General features: G+C 32.6%; 1 long non-coding RNA gene across 1 annotated transcript in view; it reads left to right on the plus strand.

Annotated features, from left to right (window-relative positions):
• Positions 1-15,483, plus strand: part of LOC117098013 — a 28,441-nt gene extending 12,958 nt beyond the window's left edge. Inside the window, exons 3-5 of the long non-coding RNA XR_004443139.1 lie at positions 4,995-5,046; positions 8,815-8,859; positions 12,842-15,483. This is a non-coding gene — a long non-coding RNA (uncharacterized LOC117098013). The remainder of the gene's footprint in view (positions 1-4,994; positions 5,047-8,814; positions 8,860-12,841) is intronic.
• The last annotated feature ends 1,103 nt before the right edge of the window (positions 15,484-16,586 follow it).

Raw genomic sequence — 16,586 nt, forward strand, 5'->3', positions numbered from 1 at the left:
ATATATATATCTCCTACAGAAATAAAAGCTCTTTGGGATCTAGTTTTTAAGGAAAAAAAGTGGTTCTATGATCAAAACATTTGAGGATTGTTGCTGTAAAAGTTATCGAGGTTTTGTGGCAAATGTTAATTAATATACTCTTCTACCAAACTGCTCTTTATCTGGAAAAACAGTGTGTTATCACCTGGTTATTCAGTAATTATAACTCAGAGATTTCACTTTGAAAAGAATAGCCAAAATTGCCAGACAAGAAGTAAAATAAGTATATGTCATTTAATGACAGGAATATGTTCTGAGAAATATGTCATTATATGATTTAGTCATTGCGGAACATCATAGCATGTACTTACACAAACTAGATGGTACAGCCTAATACACACCCAGGCTCTACAGTGTAGCCTATTGTTCCTAGGCTATAAAACTGTACAGCATGTTACTCTACTGAATTTTGTGGCCAATTGAACACAATGGTAAGAAATTGTGTACAATTATGTGCAATTACCTACAGACGTTAAAAAGTTATAGTAAGAAAACAGTATTAAAGATTTTCAAAATATTACACTTGTGTAGGGAACTTACGATGAGTAAAGCTTGCAGGCCTGGAAGTTGCTCTCGGTAAGTCATTGAATGAGTGAATGGTAAGTGAATGTGAAGGCCCAGGACATTAATGTGCACTTTGTAAACTTCAGAAATATTCCAAACTTTGGCTACACTAAATTTATAAAGAAATTTCTTTCTTCAATTATATATTAATCTTAGCATACTGTAACTTCCTTTCTTTATAAACTTTATAAAATTTTAACTTTTTGACTCTGATAATAACACTTAGTTTAAAACCAAAACACCTTGCACAGCTGTACAAAAATATTTTCTTTCTTCATATCCAAAATAAGGTAGAAGAATTTGGAAGAACCCTTGGAAGTAGATGCTGTGATAATTAAATGTAAATATCAATATTAGGTATAACAAATTATATTAAAAAATCAGCAAAACCCCTGCCATTCAGTGTTTAAAAACAGGTTCTATAAATCTGAAGAGAAATCGTTTCCCATATATCAGGTACTATAATAAATTTTGGCAAAAAAAGCTCTGATAAATGTAAAAGGGAATATTAGTCATTGTCACCATGATCCCTGATAAGTGAAGACATGCAAACCATAAATGTACATATACAGAGACACCAGAATGTCATTAATTTGGATTTGCAAAAGCAGACATCTTCTTATTCTATTCTACTAATGAAAGGGTTAGCTTCTATCTAGTTCTGATGTGTGCTGTGAGTGCACAATTAACTTCTACTGAGATCCATAATCATGGATTGTTTCCAGTTTTAAACACTGTTTGTCAAATGATGCTTTTCGTATACAATTTTAAGCCATGAGAACTGATTCTTTTTGGGGGAAGTGGTAAAAATCATTTAGAAATTAGATTTTATTTTTACAAAAATTTCTTAGACATTCTGATGTTTTAACACATTTGGATAATTTTGATTTACAACTTTTAAGCTTTGAACAAAAAACCTCATTAAAGTGACAAATAAATTATAGGAAGGAAATTCAATTAGACAAATTCAAATAACATAAAGAGTTACTCTTAATGCAAGGTAAGAAATACATACACAAATATTTATGACAATATTTAATAAAAATTTACTATGTATAGATCTTTTAACCTACCTAAGGATAATTTATAGTAAATAATATATTATTAAAATAAAATATGTTTTTAAATATATTAAATTTCTTCTAGATATCTTCTTTTCTCTATTAGTATGCATAGCTTATTCTTTTTTCCCTCTTTAATTTCAGATCTCATTCTATTTAAATCATCCTAAATTTTCAATTAGAGAAAAATTTCATTGCAAAGGTTTTACTGAATTGCTGGGGGATTAGTCCATTTTAACTTTGAAATTAAATTATAAACTGTTTTGTTACATAATAAAGAGAGCTTACAGAATTTGGACAGTGATTAAAGTAATTTAAAAATATGTATTCAGTAGTCATCTCATTAATTTCCAATTCTAAACTGTGGCTAAATACCACTGTCCTTCCTCTCTCTCTCTCTCTCTCTCTCTCTCTCTCTCTCTCTCTCTCTCTGTCTCTCTCTCTCTCTCTCCCCCCATCTCAGGCGCGCACACACACACACATGCACGCACATGCATGCCAAATATGGAAATGTGAAGACAGAGGTTCAGCTAGGTTAGGTAACTTTGCTAAAATCACACAACTAATCTTACTTGGAACTCTGCTTTACAGTGAACAAATTAAATTTCTTATTGCTTTGAGAAATTGAACTGAGTGCGGTGGCTCACGCCTTTAATCCCAGCACTTGGGGAGGCTGAGGCAGGCGGATCACGAGGTCAGGAGTTTGAGACCAGCCTGGCCAACATGGTGAAATGCCGTCTCTACTAAAAATACAAAAATTAGCCGGGCATGATGGTGCATGCTTGTATTCCCAGTTACTTGGGAGGCTGAGGCTGAGAATTGCTTGAACCCGAAAGGCGGAGGTTGCAGTGAATCGAGATCAAGCAACTGCAATCCAGCTTGGGCTGTTGACAGAGTAAAACACTGTCAAAAAAAAAAAAAAAAAAAAAGAGAGAGAGAGAGAAATTGCATGAGAAAATAAGACTTAGCTATAGTAACTGAATGTTCAAAAAAAAAAAAAATTCCCTGAATCCCTCTGAATTCTAGCTTTCTCACTGCAAAGCAGGTTAATATTATCTACTTTACAAATATGTGAGGATTATATTCCAAAAGCTCTTTCTTACCCATGTGTATTTTTCCCTGTGCTTTTCAGAAGGATTAGGGCATATAATGAAAAGCCAGGAGGGGAAAGACACTCATTTGACATTCACTAGTTTGAAGAGAACTGTGCTAATGATAGATCTGGCTACAGAAACTCAATTGTATAGTTAAGAACAAATGTTGTCTCTCCCAGTAGTGATCAATTAGGGCTTTGTGACAAAGAAAAAAGGATGCCATACTCCTAGAATCTAGATAGACAACTATATTTGTTTTCTATTGCTGTATAGCACATTTTCATAAATGTAATGACTTAGTACTCATGTATTACCTCAGGTTTTTTTTGTTTTTGTTTTTGTTTTTGTTTTTCCCTGAAGTTTGACTACACCTTAACTGGCTCCTCTGATCTGTGTCTGATGAGGCTGACATCAATGTGTCAGCTGCGAGACTGCAATCTTATCTGAAGTTAAAAGTCCCCTTTCAGCTCCTTGGTTGTTGCCACAATTCATTTCCTTGTAGTAGTAGGATAGAAGGTCTTGATTTCTAGAACTCATCCACTATTCCCTGCCACATGACCCTCTCCACAACATGGCAATTTGATATTCAAAGGCCAAGGAAAGCAAATCTACTACTGCTTCTTCTCTTTTACCTCTAGATCCTTTTTTAGAGGGCTAATGTCATTATGTCAGACCCACCTAGGATAATCTTTCTTTTGACTAACACAAATACAACTCAATGGAAACCTTAATTATATCGCAAAATCCATTTGTCTTTGCATTATAAAGTGACCTAATCTCACACACACATATATATAACTGAAAAACACTTAGCTTTACTACGTGCAATTCACTCTATTCTGTTCTATTCTATTCTGGTCTACTTTAGTCTACTCCATTCTATTCCATAAGTAAACAAATGCTAGTTACACTTCAACAAATTGTTATAAAAAACCCATCAGTGCATCACCCTAGAAGCTGAAAAACACTGGAGTAAGCCATTCATTGTGATTCTATTATCTGGCCAGTTACTATTTTAAGAAAGCTGAGCATTTTGCCCCCCAAAACAAAGGCGGAATAAAAATTCAGAAGTAATGAGTCCTCCAGTGGGATAATTACTTGGTAAATTTGAGCAGATAAAAGCAAATACCTCAACCGGAATCTAGAATAAATGAGAATGCATGTAAAAACATATGCAAATTTAATGGAAGACACTTTATAAATTATTATTTTGTTATCCCACCATGGCTGCCCTGGACCTTTAGTAAACCTTAGCAGAGTTGATGGTGTCCCTACTCATTCTATATACTTATCTCAAGTGAGTAAAGCAAGAACTGTGTCTGAAGCCTTGTCTAGCTTCATTTATTTTATGCTGCCATGCTTAGGAATATAATGGAGACTTAGAAGCCAAGTCGGTGTCAGAATTGTATGTGCACAGTGGCAGTACCGTTGTCTGAAATTCTGATTCAGAGGATCAGGTTTATGTGCCAGGTGAAGATTAATTGTACAAATGTCAATCTTCTTAGTGGTTCATTAAATTATGATACTTAATTAACATCAATGTCAGTGAAAGAAAAAATACCCAAAGCTTCCCTAAAAGCTGTTCATATTCAAATATATGTTGATTGACGGAAGCCTATTGTTTCCCAGTGCCTAGTAATGTTCTTCACTGCATATATTACCTGGAGACTTCCCCAAACACTGAGATATTTGGAACTCTAATGAAAAAATAGCTTCTATTGTTAGGTGTAAAGTGCAATTTTATGAGCAGACTTAGTGCCTCTCCTTTTCCATCCATTGAGTGTGTATCTACAACTTGATTGATTTCGACACATTCTTTACCAGCCAGTTATTGGTTATAGAATTCCATGAATAAAAATAAGAATCTATTTGTTGGTTGGCATATAGTAACATGTTAGCAAGACATGCTTTCAATTTATAAAGTATAATATTGACTTCATTCCTAGGTAACATAAAATAACAATAAAGTAACTATGTGATTTATTCATTTAAATAGACTCATCCAATATAATTTAGAGTAACTTTGTAAAATTCTTAGCAAGGGATCACTAAATAATGAAAATGATTAGGTCAGGTATAGTGTTAGACATTACAGAAATCATGCCGCTGTCAAGTAGGGGTGTTAATGGAAACATGAATCTAGTCTCATCTTTCTTGAGACTTATTATTGGTTACATAAAATGCATTAGTTCTATGATATTTGTAAATAAAGGAATGATTCTAAATTATGTTGCAGATTAGGAAGCAACATGAAGCCATGAAACATAGTGAACAATTCCATGTTTATGGTGAATATCCATGATTATTTCAATGCATATTTGTGTGACTTGAGACGGGTAGGCTTTAGGAATTATGATCCTGTAGCAGGATAGGTAGATACCAGGGTAAAACAGAAGATGAGCTAAACAAAAATCATATGTATTCATTAGGAATCACAAAATATACAGGATGTTTTTATTTAGCATATGAATACATTGTTTATCAAGACTTCAGCATATAGCAAAAATGAATTATTTCTTTTCTTCTACCTCTAAATGACTTTAAAGTCATCGAGAATAATGCACTAGAGAATAGGCCTAGAAATAGAAAACAAAAATAGAAAAAATCATAAACAAGAGATCCAACAAACCAGCAATCTAAGTCCTAATGAGAAAGAAAAACTGTAAGAATAGATTGAAATAAAAGCTACAGTTGTAATATAATGTTAACCTCCAAACAAAATATAATTAAGTGTAGATGCAAGAACCGGTTCCATAAATAGCTATGCATAATCATATACAATTGGCATGCCATTATTTTCTATTAGAAAAAAATGAGAATAAAATACAATATTAAATGATAGAATTGAGTTCCTAATTAAGTCTTCAGCTGAATTAAGTAAGCATCTTCCTTTCACTTTTTCTTTATGTCTTGTGTATAGGCTGTTAAAGATGCTTGGCATAATTACAGTCAAAATAGATGTATTTTTGCCTGTTCTGAACAACAAGAAGTTTGGCAGGAAATTAAGAATCCAAACCACAGCCAAATTGCTGAATCCTTGAATCGTTCAAGGATTCAAGCAAGAAAACCTATGGCCTAAACTGGAAAAAAATATTAATTGTACATTTGTGACCTCTTCTTTCTCTAGCACATAGTTTACAACAACAAATTCCTGCCACATAAACAAATCTGCTTACTGGCACCTAACCATAAGCAGTTTAGTCTGATGAATATGTATTGTAGGATTCTTATTAACATTCCTTATATTCCTAAATTTTAAATAAATTATTAAATCCTTCACCAGTTGTAAAGGGTGACTGTTTCCCCTCTAAACTGGTCACATTTCATTAGATCATCACACTTTGGCCTTCCTTAATAAGCACAAAATCTCTATACTGCAGTTTCTAAAGAGTCTCAGTTTCACGGCTGAGGGAACACATCATGGGATATGAAGGCTTTTACCTCTAAGTTTTACATGTAAATTCAGTGTCTATTGTCAGTGATCAAGTATTATGACATCTCATGATCATTCTAGAACTGACACAAAATATTTAATTGCCTCAATTTAAGTTTTAGGAAGACGTTATTTTTATTACTTTAAATTAAAACCATAATTGACTGAAAGCTTCAACTGGGTCTACAGTTAAATGAGTTAAGGCATAAGTTTTGCTCAGAGTCTTTGCTATTTATGGAAATTCTAGTTCAGTTGGGAAGCTTGTGCTCCCTTCTACAATTTCTAAGAATTGTAGGGAAAAAAAAAAAAAAAAAAACAAGCAAGATATCAGAACTCAAAGTTTTCAAATGAGATATTACAATTATAAAAAAAAGTTAGAAATAGTTTAAGCTATAAACTTTTGAAGAAAGTTATGATTTACCTGTACTTGAGACTTCTGGTTCTGGCCATGATGAAGTAGCTGATATTCTTATGATAGGAGCCTTATCATCCTATAAAAAACAACTACAAATATTAAATTTTACATGAAGTAACTTTTTCAAGGTTAGCAAAAACAGAGGGTAATATTACTTCAGATAAGGTGCAAACATGCTTATGAGATATTGCCTTATGTTAAATATTCAAAAGCCCAGCATCTAAAAATATTGTTCTTAATTTAGTTTCTTTTTTTTTAACTTTTAAGTTCAGGGACACATGTACAGGTTTGTTACATAGGTGAACTTGTGTAATGGTGGTTTGTTGTACAGAATTTTTCATCATCCAGATATCCTAAATAAGGATAACGGAGGTTATTATCCTTAACAAAGTGACACAAGAAGAGAAAACCAAATACTGCATGATCTCATGTATAAGCGAAAGCTAAATGATGACTACATTTATATATTTCAGTTTAGAAACATTGTCAAATCATTCCAGAAATACAAACTCACAATTTTTATAACTACATTCATAAAATTATTATTGTTTAGTGACAACATTTATTATTGAATTGCAAATACAATTATATTTTTCCTCAGTAGAGAGATATTAAAAGCAAAATGAAAAATAATAATAAAAAATAAGGGAAGTAGAACTTTGCAATGTTTAGAGGCAAAATTTTTCTCAGCTTTTTTTTTTTTTTTTTTTTTTTAGCTTGGTAAACCAACTTCTCATATGATAGTATATTACTTCTCATTGCCTCAGCAAAACTATTTTTGAATCTACAAAGCCTTTGCCACCATCCTATTCAGGGAAATCTATCACAGTTTTGCAAATCACTCAAATTTTGCAGAAAATTATAATGCTGAAAATGATCACACAAGGCTTCATTTTAGCTTCAGCCTAGTTCTGTTCTTGGATATCAGAATATATTGCAGGTGCTTAATCCTAAAATGACTCTATACAATTTGCTTCTTTCTATCAATGAAATAGTTATTTCCTTTAAAAATAATCAATCTCATATCAATCATATGATATTTTATATACTCTGTATAGTTAATATATTAAAATGTTCTTTTTTACATTATTTAAAAAGTTTATATATATATGGTGCTAATATAAAATTTAATAGTGAAATATAACATTATGAGGATACTCTAATTCTAAATCTATCTGCCTTAAGATTGAACAATATCATCACAATTTGCTAGAAGGTAATGTAAAGTAAGCAGTTTAAAAGTAAGGAAAAAATTTATTGAATAAAGTTACAAATTGATCCATAAAAGATAAATGATGGACTTGAGAAATAAGGCATATTTTGTGCAGGTAACAGCTAATATTATTGTCCATGGTTTTACATATAATTTTGAAATTGTCATAGAAAGTCATTTTTTTTGCCACTAACTACTTGCTTCTATCAAAACTTGAAACTTATTTTAAAGGTATCACTTATCATGTACTTTTAAATTGCTTTTCAGCAATGCATATTTTAAAATATCCTACAGAATACTTCTTCAAATACAAGTCTAAAATATTCCAATAACTTTATACAACTGCATACAAATGAGGAAATAGTCCTAGTAGGACACTGAGGTAAAATTAACAATTAGAAGTTAACATGTGAGGTACTAAAAGTTATTGAAAATAGATTTGTTTTATGTGGGTTATTTGACTCCTAAAATATTAATGTCCTGATTATTATAAAAGTTCTAGACACACTGTATGTAAAATTCATAAATCAGCAACTAATTAATTTTTGCTATAACTATACATATTCTTACATAGATTCTCACTTATCTACCACAACCAGATTTCTGTTTTTATAATCCAGAGAGAAAACTTTGCTAATATTCTTATATGAGATAGGTATAGGATAAAGTAAATATAGGAAAGCTTTGCTTCTTCTTTTCACTTTGGCTGGCATGAAAAACTTAATGCTGAGAGAGTTCTATTCTTCTGAAAACGGTAAAGAGCAAAAAATTTCTGGTCATTTTCCAATGACTCCTGCTGCTAAGTTGGTATCATTAGAAACAGACCTATTTTGATGCTCATGCCTGTAGTGATTCTTGCATATTTATTTCTTAATTATTTGGATTAACTGTAAGAGGCCAAATGCATTTGAGCTACAGTTTTTCACAATTGTGTAGTTTCCAAAATATTCTCCTCTGCTCATAAGATATATCCTCAATGGCCAAATCTTTTGCAGGAAGAAAATTCTGGTAATTAACTTACTTCAAACCGAAGAGCCAAGGTAAACCTTGAAAATAACTTCTTGGATCATGTGGGAAAATAGGAAGTGTCTAATATTTTAAAGGATAATATTGATATAGTGTTAAATAAACCTAATACCGGTTTATCCTACTTGTGAGCTTTGTGCTAGTTTTATCATAGCCCTAATCATTAGATTTATCAACTTTTAAATGAATTTGTTTATTTATCAAGGAATTTATTACTTCCAAGAAAAAAGCAAACAAACAGCATGTGAAGAAAACAAAAAAACAAAGTATGGTCATGGTGGAATATTAACATTTTTATTATTAAATATTCATTCTTAAAATATTTAATATATTAAAATATACGTCATAATAACCAAAGATGAATCAAGCAACAGGCCTCATGGTATCTAGAAGCAAAGACTCATAAAGACATCAATCAAAAAGGAACCAAGGATATTCTCTGTGATATCTAGGGATACATGGTCTCACATCTTCACTTCTCTTTCTATACTGTCTTTTTATTTGTTCTCTCTGCAGATTGTTTTTCTGTGCTCACTTGCATGAAGCAGATTTTTATCAAATTCTGATATTAGTAACATAGTACATTTAATAATCTGCAAAAGAATCTTACATCTTACTTATTAGGTTACTGTTCATATTTATGTTGATAATACAATTTCAAATCATTTTATAAATATTATAGGATAAAGCAAACAAGTAATTATATTAATATTGTTAGGAATTAAACTTTAAATGTAATTGAAAAGAGATACAAATATAAGTTCAAGAAAATTAACAACCTGTAATAACTAATTTAATTTGGATACTTTCATATTAACTCATAATATTTACAAAATATGTCAAAGAGATAACTGCACTCTCATGTTAATTATGAAATTGTTTACCAACAGCCAAGATATGGAATTAACATCAATCAATGAATGTAAAAAGAAAATATTGTATACATTTGTATATGTATACACATGAACACAAAAATGACACATTATTTAGCTTAGAAAAGAAAATCCTGCAATTTGCAACAGAATGGATAAACATGAAGAACATTATGCTAAGTGAAATAAGCTAGGATAGTAATGTATGATGTCACTTATACATGGAATCTAAAAACTTTGAACTTACAGAAACAGAGAGTGTCATGGTGGTTACCAGGGATCGGGGGAAGGTGGAAGATTGAGATGAAAGATATTGGTCAAAGGATACAAGATTTTAGTTAGACACAGATTCAAAATCATTCAAATGGCCATACTGCCCGAAGTAATTTATGGATTCAATGTTATTTCTATTACACTGCAATTGACATTCTTCACAGAACCAGAAAAAAATATTTTAAAATTCAGACGGGATTAAAAAAAAAAAAAAAGCATGAATAACTAAAGCAATCCTAAGCAAAAAGAACAATGCTGGAGGCATCACACTACTCAACTTCAAACTATACTAGAGGACTACAGTAACCAAAACAACATAGTACTGGTGCAGAAACAGACACATAGATGGATGAAACAGAATTGAGAACCCAGAAATAAGACCGCACCACTACAACTATCTGATCTTCAACAAATCTGATAAGAACAAACAATGGGAAAAGAAATCCCTATTCAATAAGTGGTGCTGAGATAACCAACCGGCTAGTCATATGCAGAAGATTGAAACTGGGTACCTTCCTTATACCATATACAAAAATTAACTCAAGATGGGTTGAAGACTTAAATTTAAAACCACAAACCATGGAAACGCTGGAAAGCAATACCTTTAAGGACATAGGCACAGACAAAGGATTCATGAGGAAAATGCCAAAAGCAATTGCAACAAAAGCAAAAATTGACAACTGTGATCTAATCAAACTAAAGAGCTTCTGCAAAACAAAAGAATCAACTTAGTAAACGGCCTACAAAATTGGAGAAAATTTTTGCAAACTATGCATTTGACAAAGGTCTAATATTCAGCATCTACAAGGAACTCAAATTTACAAGAAAAAAATGTGAGCAAAGGACATGAACAGACACTTTTCAAAAGAAGATAAACATATAGCCAACTCATATGAAAAAATGCTCAATATCATTGCTTATTAGAGTAAGGCAAACCAGAGCCACAATGTGATACCATTTCACAACAGTCAGAATGGCTACTATTGAGAAGCAAAAAGAAAAAATAAACAGATGCTGGCGAGATTGTGGAGAAAAATAAACACTTATACAATGTTGGTGGGAGTGTAAATCAGTTCAACCATTGTGGAAGACAGTGTGGTGATTTCCCAAAGACCTAAATGCAGAAATACTATTTGACTCAACAATTCTATTACTGGGTATATACCTAAAGGAATATAAATAATTCTATTATACTGTAAAGACACATGCACATGTATGTTCATGGCAGCAATATTCACAAAAGCAAATGCATGGAATCAACCTAAATGTCCATCAATGATAGATTGAATAAAGAAAATATGGTACATATACACCAAGGAACACTATGCAACCATAAAAAGGAATGAGATAATGTCTTTTGCAGGGGCATGGATGGAGCTGGATTCTGTTCTCCCTAGCAACAAACATACAAACAGAAAACCAAATACTGCATGTCTTCACTTATAAGTGATAGCTAAATGATGAGAACACATGGACACATAGAAGGGAACAACACACACTGGGGCCTATAAGAGGGTGGAGGGTGAGAGGAGGGAGATCAGGAAAAATCACTAATGGTTACTAGGCTTAATACCTGGGTGATAAAATAATCTCTGCAACTCACCCCCATGACAAGTTTACCTATGTAACAAACCTGCACATGTACCCCTGAACTTAAAAGTTAAAAAAAAGAATCAAGTGAATAAAAGAAGGACAGAATGGAGGGAGAGACAGAGAAGGAAAGGTTGAAGAAATAAAAAGTCCCAAGCTCTTCAGGACCCTCAGGTGGAAGGACTGCTTAAGTTTGGGCGTTCAAAGCTGCAGTGAGCTATGATCGACACTCTAGCCTGTGCAATAGAGTGAGACCCTGTCCCCCAAAGAATAAGAAAAAGAAAGCCATGATTTTCTAAACAACAAAAGAAAAAAAAAAAAAAAGCAAGAATAATAAAAGCAAATTAACATAACAAATATTCATCTTCAGAAGTGGTTGCAACACCAATTTCTTACCCTAAATATTGATAATTAAATGGAAACCAGACATTTACTTTGTATAATGAGAAGATACAGTGAATCCCAAGTGGTGAGGAAAATGTTTTTACAGAACAACATTAGCTAATAAATTATTTTTAATAAGACATTTTTCAACGGTTAATGAAATGATTGACTCAGGCAAAAATTATCATTCACCTAAAATTAAAGAGGAATTATTTTGGAGAAGAAGATTCATGTGATCATTAAATGTCACTTCCAGATTATTTGCATTTTGAAAAATATTTTAAAAAATAATGGAGAACATTTGGTGGTCACTGCCTTAATGAAGTAATCAAATTTATCATCACCAACAGGGGGAAAGTCAACAATATCTGTTTTCTGCAGAATTCAATAAATAGTATATTTCCTAAGAAGTATAGTGTGTTCCTGGTCAGGCGCGGTGGCTCACACCTGTAATCCCAGCACTTTGGGAGGCCGAGGTGGGTGGATCACGAGGTCAGGAGATCGAGACCATCCTGGCTAACACAGTGAAACCCCATCTCTACTAAAAACTTCAAAAAATTAGCTGGGTGTGGTGGTGGGCGCCTGTGGTCCCAGCTACTCGGGAGGCTGAGGCAGGAGAATGGTGTAAACCTGGGAGGCGGAGCTTGCAGTGAGCTGAGATGGCGCCACTGCACTCCAGCCTGGGCAACAGAGTGAGACTCTGTCTCAAAAAAAAAAAAAAGAAGAAGAAGTATAGTGTGTTCCGCTATAATACAAACCTTTATGAAGCTAATTAGCTTATACTGACTGGGAAAATTGGAAAATAATATCAGTAAAACATAGACGGTGTGCTGATTCAAATATTATTGTTCTTAACCAAGAAGAACCAAAACAGCAGGAGTAGAATCATTACCTCAAGCGATATTGCCAGGGAAAATCCTGACACAGAGAAGACAAGCTCAATGCTTGATGTGAAAAGTTATCTGCACACACAGAACCAGTCCATAATACGAGTAGGTGTATTCACATGAGGGCTGGGGGATACAAATGGAACACCATCAAAATTTGCTGTGATCTTTTGAGAAGTGTTTGTTCATGTCTTTTGCCCACTTTTTAGTGAGGTTATTGGTTTTTTGCTTGTTGAATTGTTTAAGTTTCTAAACATATGAAAAAAATGCTCAACATCGCTAATCATCAGATAAATGCAAATAAAAGCCAAAGTGAAATAACATCTCACACCACTGAAATGATTATTATTAAAAAGAAAAAACAACAGAGGCTTGTGAGGCTACAGAGGAAAGGGAATGCTTATACACTGTTAATGGGGATGTAATTTAGTTTAGCACCTGTTGAAAGCAGTTTGGAGATTTCTCAAAGAACATAAAAGACAAATACCATTCTACCCAGCAATCCCATTACTGGTTATATATACAAAGGAAAATAAATTCTTATCAAAAGGACACATGCACTTGTATGTTTATCACAGCACTGTTCACCATAGTGAAGACATGGAATCAACCAAGGTGATTATCAAAAGGGGAATGGATTTAAAAAATGTGGTAGATATAGATCTTAGAATCCTATGCTGCCATGAAAGAGAACAAAATCATGTATTTTGAGGCAACAGCATGGATGCAGCTGGAAGCCGTTATCCCAAGTGAATTAACAGAGGAACAGTAAACCAAACAACACATGGTCTCATTTAAAAGTGGAAACTAAACATTGGGTACTCATGGACATAAAGATGGAACAATAGATTACAAGGACTAACAGGATTGAAATACTGATGAGTAGACTCCTCACTGTCTGGGACACAGGATCATTTGGACCGCAAACCTCAACATCATGCAACACACCCACGTAACAAGCCTGTACATGTACCTCCAGAATTTACAAAAAAAATTTTGACTTTTTTTTTTTTTTTTAAGAATTTGCTGGGAAAATTCTTCTTCAAAGTCTTCCAAAAGCATTTGCACTTTTTATTTATATTTAGAAATTCAAGCCATCTAAAATGAAATCTTGCATATGGTCTGACATAGGTGCCAACATTATTTTTATATATATGTCCAGTTTAGGAGGCATTATGTATTGAGAAGATGAAGCTTCCTCTATGGCTCTACAGTTTCTCCCTCGTCATAGATTAGGTTTATCCATTTTTGTGGGTTTGTTTGTAAACCCTGTATTCTGTTCCTGTGGTCAGAACAGAATATCAACCCTTGTTTCAATCCACAATGTTTACTTAGTAAAGTGTTATAAGACGATTTTTAGCTAATAGTATAAAATATCTGATTTGTAATTATTCGAGGTTGACTTTATTATTTCCTGCTTTGCGTTTCTACATAACTTTTAGAATCAGCTTGTCATTTCCCATCCCCTATAAAAAACACTACCATTTTTATTGGGACTATGTTGCATCTATATATACAAGAGAATTGTCTTCTAATTCATAAATATAGTATATTCCAATTTATTTTATCTGTTCTAATATCTCTTAACAATGGTTTATTTTCTACTTGAAGTTTTGACTTAGCCTTCATTAGATCCATGCCTTTATAAATGGTATCATTAAAAAAAAACTTTCTAATTGTTTGTTGCTAGTATATATGTAACTACAATTTATTTTTATACTAGTTTCATGTCCAGTAGAGTGATCAGCTCAATTAACTAATCCCGATAATTTGAGGTATTTTTTTTTAATTTTCTATGAAAAAAAATCATGTCTGCACATAAGGTGATTTTTATTTCTGCAATATAATTATTTGGCTTATTGTACAGGCCAGGCTTTGCCAGATAATTATTAACGGGTCATAGGAGATATCTTTATCTCATTACAGAAGTAGTATATCTTCCCTTATTTCACCATTAAATCTAATATTTCTTTTCATTTTTAAAATAAATGCCTTGTTTCAGACTAAGAAAATTCTATTTTATTTCTAGTTTTCTGTTATTTAACATTACAAATGGGTTTTGAGATGATTATGATAATTCTCCTTTTTTGTTAATTTAGAAAATTGTATTAATTGATCTAAAAATTTTAAGCCACCCTTGAAGTCCTGGAATCAATTCATTTTTTTAAAATTATACATTGTATTTTTATTAATTGATAAATTTTTCTTGATAATATTTTGTTTATCATTGTACCTAGTCGTGAAAGATATTATATTTTTAGGATGTTGGTATCAAGGTTATGCTGGACTCATAAAAATAATGTGGCATATTCTCAGTTTATAAAAGTGGCTATTTAGGACTGGTATAATTTATTATTTGTTTAAGGTTTTCATATGGAGTTTCTTCTGGATATGGAGTTTTATTCAGATAATTGTTTTAATTAGATTCAATTCTAATATGTTTCTAAATTTCATTCTAAGTGGGTTTTTTATATCTTCTATCGGTTTTGGAAATCTGTGTTTTTTCTTAGAATTTTATTTATTTTTTTCTATTTATTGGCATAAATTTGTTTATAATATTCTGATTTTTTTGTTTATGTATTCCCACAATCACCCTGTGAAACAAACTACCTTAAGATTTACCGGCTAAAAACAATATATATTGCTTTGTGTGGATGGATTTTTTTTGTTTTTGTTTTTGTTTTTTGGTCTGATGAACTACATAAATTCGTTAATTTTGGTTTAAATGTAGATTTGTTTGAATTTACTGTGCGAAGATATCACTTTATGTGAAAATAGTGAAAAATTTCTTTCTCACTTTTCACTATTACATGTTTACTTATTTGTTTATTTAATTTATTTTTCTCGAATTTGTATTTTCTGTTGGTAACATGGCACAGTTCTTGTAGTCTGAGCTGGGCTTGGAGGGATCATTTATGCAGCAGCAGTCAGTTGTGTTAAGCTGAGCAGCTCTGCTTTTCTTGGCTGTGCCCTCTTACATTTCTGGAGCCTCTGCTATGCCTTTTTGGCTTGAATGGCTTTGCTTCACATGGTTTCTCATCCATTTGGACCAACTTGAGCTTGTTCATAAGGAGAAAGTAGGTGCCTAACAGAAAGAGGGAGAGAGAGTAGAAGCGTGGAAGGCCTTTTGAGACTTTTGCTTAGAACTCACACATCAACATTTTACACCACATTTTGTCAGTCAAGAAACACTACAAGACCTACTTCAAAGGATGTGGAAGTAGAATCAACCTTTCTACAGGGGGACCTGCAAAGTCACATTGTGAAAGAAAAGACAGAGGGGAAAAGCATAGAAGCCATTTTTGCAGTCAATCTACCATACTCATTTTCTTTTCACTTTTGTTGATGTGATATTTTTATCCTTTTCACTGTTAATATTTGCGCCCTTTTAATACCTATTTTTAGTTCAGTTTTATGGGATTGTTAATGTCAATTTTTTTAAAAAAGAAAAATTGGGCTTGTAAATTGTTTTCTCATTTGTTGACTTTCTAGTTCATGAAATTGTGCTCTTTTTAAAATAATATTTGTGATTTCCTTTTTCAATTTTTTAATCTTTTTTATTTTTATTATTTCCATTTTCTTTTTTTGAGACGGAGTCTTGCTCTTTCACCGGGGCTGGAATGCAGTGGCCGGATCTCAGCTCACTGCAAGCTCCGCCTCCCGGGTTCCCGCCTCAGCCTCCCGAGTAGCTGGGACTACAGGCGCCCGCCACCTCGCCCGGCTAGTTTTTTGTAT

This window comes from Trachypithecus francoisi, unplaced genomic scaffold (assembly GCF_009764315.1).
Source record: "Trachypithecus francoisi isolate TF-2019V2 unplaced genomic scaffold, Tfra_2.0 Lachesis_group15, whole genome shotgun sequence".
Classification (NCBI taxonomy): domain Eukaryota; kingdom Metazoa; phylum Chordata; class Mammalia; order Primates; family Cercopithecidae; genus Trachypithecus; species Trachypithecus francoisi.